We start from the raw sequence: 6,791 nt of genomic DNA on the forward strand, positions 1-6,791 counted from the left end.
TGATGACTCTCCCACCCATGTTTCTGCAGTTTTTTTTGCTGATTAAGGCTCGGGTTTTATTTTCTCAGTTGTGTTTAAGCCAATTCTTCGTTTAGTTATGTTAATAATAATTACTATTATATTCATATTTCCCAGTGCTTTATACATTTTGAAACATTTTCACTTGATGTGTTTGATCACAGCTCTGCTATTATCCTCGTCATACAGATGGCTTTCAGAGGAGCGAGGTAAGATCGGTGAGTGGCTCTACTAGTCATAACTCTATCCAGTGGCAAACCCAGAATTCGCACTGGGCTTTTTTTTTTTTTTTTTGCCACGTCAAATGCATGTTTTTTTCCATCTTGCATGCTGGGGCAATCTCTGGAGAAGACATTATTCCTCTTATAGTCAGAAAAATGGAGGCATTCAGAATCATCAATGAGGGGTACCCTTTTTTTTTTATCGTGTTGTTAGAAGCAGAAATCCTGGCAAGAAATGATTCAACCAAAGATTAAGTGCAGGGTAAATGTTCACAGTGAGGGAAGGTCATTGAGAAAATTCACAAACTTTTAATTTGTTTCTGCAGTACTTTATCTGTACCTATCTGGTACCTTTACCCAATGTCTAATTTGGGTCATAATCTTCTCTCCAGATATGTTTATTCTCCTACTGAACTATAAAATTATCAGAGGCAGAGTTTATGTTATGAATTTTACACGGTGCTTACCATAATGCCTTGTACACCCTAATACACAAGAATTGTTTATTAAATGAATTCATTACATCACCCAATTCTTGTTGGTTTTTGTATTATAATTACATTTCTTTGGTCTATAAACAAGAGTTATCCGTTTGGACGAGCTAAGGCGGAACTGTATAATAGAGGGACAGGCAATAATGAACCAGTGTGGATGATATGTGGGGAAAGAACTAGGGATGTCAGGGAAAGGAATGAAAGAAAGTCAGGGAACACTGGGAATTAGCACGAGGAAGGGTAGGTCAGTCCAGAAAAGGCTGGGGGAAAACACTGATTGGACTTGATCATGTTTGCCTTTAATGGAGTTTAAGTGAAATTTCTTCCTGAAACCACTCCAGACTCCCACCTTCCTGTCCACTAAGTTTTGAATAATTCATCTTTATGTGGAGAGGGGGTAGTGATAATGGACAAAGCAGCAAGCTTTTGAGTAAGGACAGGTGGGTTTTTCCTGACACGCTCACATTCCTCTGCAAATGCACAGAAGCCAAAACTACTGGTTTTGTCCACTGCGTTCATTTTCCCATCTCCTTTCGCCTGGTGACAGGGTGTCCCTTTCCTTTGACCGGCCCCTCCCTTACTCCCCGTGGCACAATATCTTCCTGGATAAGTCCACAGAATAAGCACATAGTTCACACTCTGCACCTTTCGAGCTCTTCCCTGGAAGTTTCTAAATTAGAGATGGGGGGACTACTGAAAGCCCCATTTAAGGTCCCTTCTCAAAAATGGTTTGAATCAGAGTCTCAAAGAGAATGAAATTTTGGCTGTGTTTAGGTTCAGTTCAAAAGATATTTTGAATGCTGATTCAGTAGCGATAAAAATAGATTTGTTCCAGCTCAAACTGGTTTACTATTTTTGTTAAAAATTTTTTAAATAATTGAGGGGAGGGAATGAACACTTGGGTTTATTAAGAAGCTTTCCAACAAGGCAGGGAGCACAAGTGGCTTTTATGTATGGGTTGCATCAACCCCTTGATGGGAACACAGACATCTAGAAAAGGGAGAACACAAATGAGACAAAGCACATTGTTTTTCAGGCTCGTTGTGTTCCCCACGGACTTGAGAAGGGAGTGGAGAAAGCTGGCCAAATTAGCTGGCACAGAACGTCAAAGCCAAATGAGGAATTTTAAAAGGCAGAAAAGACTTTTAATCAGGAGGCCGTACTCTGAGGGAGATCAAAAGCCCGTTAGATACAACTGTTATGATGGAACTGAGTGCTAAAAGGGCCATTTGGGTTATTAAAGCCTCATATATGACTTTTATTGCCTCTACCCTCAGAGGACCCTGGAGAGAACAAAGCCCCTGTCTGTGTAGATGGAGATATGAGCAGGAATCCTGATATGGAGCCTACACTCCTGACAGCAATGAGGTTTGAAGGCTACCGATGACAGGTGGACCACCAATTATCACCCAGACGTTAGAGCCTGGCAGCCCTCCCGCCATATTCCACCTGAAGATAGTTGTGTGTGTGTGTGTGTGTGTGTGTGTGTGTGTGCGTGTGTGTGTGTGGTGTTTTTGATTGGGGGTTTTTTGGCCTGCCCAGTGTCTAAGATGCTCATGACGAAATATAGTTCAGGCTGCCTGATTTTATTGCCTTCGGCAGAGGGGGGGATACAGTTCTACTGACTTCCCTTGAAAAACCAGACCTGGAAGCTCTGGTTCTAAATTTCCTCATAGCAGCAGCTAACTGGTTCCGAGGAGCATCTCTCTCCTTTAGGTCACCACACACCCAGTGCTTACATTATTGCTTCTTGTAATTTTTTTTTATTTAAAATTTTTTTGACTTAATTCATTAATTGATTAATTTATTTGTTATTGGAGTATAGTTGACACACAATGTTACAGTAGTTTCAGGTGGACAGCATAGTGACTGGACAACTCTACATGTTATGCTATGCTCATCACAAGGGTGACTACCACCTGTCACCACACAACACTATCACAATACTCTTGACTATGTCCGCTATGCTGTGCCTTCTATTCTGGTGACTTATTCATTCCATGACTGGAAGCCTGCATCTCCCAAGCCCCATTATTGCTTATCTTAAAAAAATAATAGCTTTTATATCCTTGTCTGTATAAAAATAGGAAACTAAACAATTGAAAATGAAACAAAATGGAACACACGATTTTTCCTACATGTGGTCCATGTCACCTGCCTAGGCTCTGCTGCAACATTTCATTTAGTCACTCTGTTTTTTTAAGATTTATTTATTTATTATTTCAGAGAGAGAGAGAGCGTGAGTTTAGGCAGGGGGAGAGGCAGAGGGAGAGGGAGAGAGAGAATCTCTAGCGGACCCTCTGCTGAGCATGGAGCCAAGGCGGGGCTTGATCCCACGACCCTGAGATCATGCCCTGAGCTGAAATCAAGAGTCGGACACTCAACCAACTGAGTCACCCAGGCGCCCCTGATTTAGTCACTCTTGATATAGAAAAAGTTTAGCCATGAACTTGTTGAGATTGTATTGAACATACAAATGAATAAAACCCGATTTTATTTTTTAATGTATTTTTGCCAGAAAATGGACTGTTAACTTCCTTTTTGGGTTGCTCAATATGAGATGATAGTGTGATGGGAAAGAGGAAAACAGGGGTTGGAGTCAGGCGGCCTCGGCTCAAATTCCAGCTCCACCAATAATCCCAGGTACACCGGAGGAGAGTCACATTCTGGCCACAGCTTCCTCATTCCTAGAAGTAGGTGTAATAAAATTTATCACACGGAGAGACACTGGGGGTGAAATAAGAGCATTGCACGAAGCTCCTAACACATAATAACTGCTCAATAAATGACACTTAAGCAATTAATCATTAAATTTTATATTCCAGCTCCAGATTTAAGCAAGATTCGAAGGCAATAAAATCAGGCAGCCTGAAGTAAGCTGCGTGGAAATTGGCTGCCTAGTGTAGAGAATGTAAGAGAAATGAGGTCACTCTTTGAGAGGCGAATTAATAAAATCGAAATAATGAATTAGAGCAAAGGTAAGCAAACTGTTTCTGTGAAGCACCACAGTAAATATTTTAGGCTTTGCCAGCCACGAGGTCAGCATGGCAGCTATGCAACTCGGCCATGGGAGCAGGGAAGGAGCCTCCATAGACCGAAACATAAAATGAATGACCGTGGGTGTGTTCCAGTAAGACTTTGTTTATGGACACTGAAATTTGAATGTCATCTTGTTTTCACATGTCACAAAATATTATTATTCTCTTAGGGTTTTTTTCCAACCATTTAACAAAGTAAAAAACTATTCTTCGTTCTCAGGCATCACAAAGTCAGATGACAGCCTGAATTCAGCCGTAGTTTGCCAACTACGTAGTTGCCAACTACCAACTATAGTGCGCCATAGTTTGCCAACCCCTGCATTAGGACAGTAACATGAAGCGTCATTTTGAAAACATCCTAGTTCACAGAGGCAGAATTAACTTAAATCAACTTTATATCCAAATAGTCAGAAGCAAATAGAAAGTCACAGAAGCAAATCTGGCAGAGTAAATCCTGTGAATGTCTGCCTGACCCCAAGCCCAGCTGGAAGGACTGGCCCCAACTGGAAATGGATGTGTTGGACTAACATGGTCCAATGCCAATCAACAGCCAAACTGCCCTCACTCACCGCGTCATCCTAATTTTTATTTGGCTTTCTTCTACAGAGTTGCCTATAGGGAGGGAATGTACCGGTTAGGAAGACACCGATAACCTATTCTGTTTGACACTTCTTTCTTACTGCAAATGGATACATGGTGATTCTGATTTGCTCATCAGACTTTTGTAAATTCTTTTTTTTTTTTCCTTAAGCCTGAATCAGCATTTCCAAATCCAATTAACTTGGGGCTATATATGAGAGTGTTTTTATGAGCCTATGTGGCTGAGGTCCAGTTCCTCAACACTCATTAATTTATGAAGGTAATTTTACTTTAAAGGGCCTTTCTATGTGGCCAGTCAGCCTTCCACAGGAAGCCCCACACTCATGCTGTGCTACCTGTTCTCCATCAGAACTTCTAACTCTTTTCAGAAGCTTAGTGTAATCATTCATTGAATTATTACAAGTGAAGTCATAATGGCACATAGGGAGTGCTCAATTAATATTTGCTATTATGATGATCATGACTTTGATTATTGACACTTGCTGTCGCTTTACCTTTGCATCTGAATTATACCCACTAATAGACTTCACTCCTTTTTCATGTCCCTGATATTAAAATATTATAATTCATTTGATATGGGTTGCTGAGATAGAGGGAATGACAATAGACTATCTCGGATTCTTGAATTTAAAGCTGCTCTGAAATAACTCATCTTTCTATGTGGTGTCAAAAGAGTTTTCTACTTAAATCAAGGTCACATATAGAAGAAAAAGCTGAGGGCCTCCAATGTATTGAATGCTTACTCTCTTCTAGAACCACCAGGCACTGTCACATACATTTTGTGTTCTTGAGGGTCCTATAGGTGGGTATAATGATTCCCTCTGTACCAATAAGGAAAATGGTTGCTCAAAAAAGTGAAATCGTGCCTTGCAGATCCTGCGCCCGAGGAGACACACGTAGCTAACATTGTCTTCTTCGCGCGACTCTCCCCGCGGGTTCTCTCTGGGCACAATGGCAACTCTTAAGGAAAAACCGATTGCACCAGTTGCAGAAGAAGAGGCAACCATCCCAAACAATAAGATCACTGTAGTGGGTGTTGGACAAGTTGGTATGGCATGTGCCATCAGCATTCTGGGAAAGTCTCTGGCTGATGAACTTGCCCTTGTGGATGTTTTAGAAGATAAACTCAAAGGAGAAATGATGGATCTGCAACATGGGAGCTTATTTCTTCAGACACCTAAAATTGTGGCAGATAAAGATTACTCTGTGACTGCCAATTCTAAGATTGTGGTGGTGACTGCAGGAGTCCACCAGCAGGAAGGAGAGAGCCGGCTCAATCTGGTGCAGAGGAATGTTAATGTCTTCAAATTCATTATTCTGCAGATAGTCAAGTACAGTCCTGATTGTATCATAATTGTGGTTTCCAACCCAGTGGATATTCTCACATATGTTACCTGGAAACTAAGTGGAATACCCAAGCACCGTGTAATTGGAAGTGGGTGTAATCTGGATTCTGCTAGATTTCGCTATCTCATGGCTGAAAAACTTGGCATTCATCCCAGCAGCTGCCATGGATGGATTTTGGGAGAACATGGCGATTCAAGTGTGGCTGTGTGGAGTGGAGTGAATGTGGCAGGCGTTTCTCTTCAGGAACTGAATCCAGAAATGGGAACAGACAACGACAGTGAAAATTGGAAGGAAGTGCATAAGATGGTTGTGGAAAGTGCCTACGAAGTCATCAAGCTAAAAGGATATACCAACTGGGCTATTGGATTAAGTGTGGCTGATCTCATTGAATCCATGTTGAAAAATCTATCCAGGATTCATCCAGTGTCAACAATGGTGAAGGGGATGTATGGCATTGAGAACGAAGTCTTCCTGAGCCTTCCATGTATCTTGAACGCTCGGGGCTTAACCAGTGTCATCAACCAGAAGCTAAAGGATGATGAGGTTGCCCAGCTCAAGAAAAGTGCAGATACCTTGTGGGACATCCAGAAAGACCTAAAAGATCTGTGACTTCTGGCTTCTAGGCTGTAGAAATTTAAAACTATGATGTGATTAACTGTGAGCCTTTAGTTTTCATCCATATACATGGATCACAGTTTGCTTTTATCTTCCTAAATAGGTGAATCTGGGCTCACAAAATCAAAGCCCATGCTTGGTTTAATGCTTGCAATATGAGCCCTTGAACAAATAAAATTAACTATTGCAGTGTGAAAAAAAAAAGTGAAATCGTGTTTCTAAGGTCATAAAGCTGGGAACGTGGCTCCAGGGTTTGAATTAGAATCTTTCTTTCCGTCTTCTTTTTAACAAGATAGTTCCATTTATGCACACATTCTTCGTGCTACAGTTGTCAGATAAGTTACAGCTAAACATGCTATAAATTTCACCACACAATGCTATAATTTTGCTCTAAGACACCATGTCTTTTTAAAAAATTAAGAATGGGAAAAGATAGTGTTTGTATTCATGTTCAGAGA

The 6,791-nt window shown here is 41.0% G+C and overlaps 1 pseudogene; it reads left to right on the forward strand.

Annotated features, from left to right (window-relative positions):
- The first annotated feature begins 5,262 nt into the window (after positions 1-5,262).
- Positions 5,263-6,331, forward strand: LOC112825058 (L-lactate dehydrogenase B chain-like; annotated as a pseudogene).
- The last annotated feature ends 460 nt before the right edge of the window (positions 6,332-6,791 follow it).

The sequence above is a fragment of the Callorhinus ursinus genome, unplaced genomic scaffold, assembly GCF_003265705.2.
Source record: "Callorhinus ursinus isolate GAN/ISIS: 27379988/994484 unplaced genomic scaffold, GSC_fseal_2.0 scaffold12, whole genome shotgun sequence".
In the NCBI taxonomy this organism is placed as follows: Eukaryota; Metazoa; Chordata; class Mammalia; order Carnivora; family Otariidae; genus Callorhinus; species Callorhinus ursinus.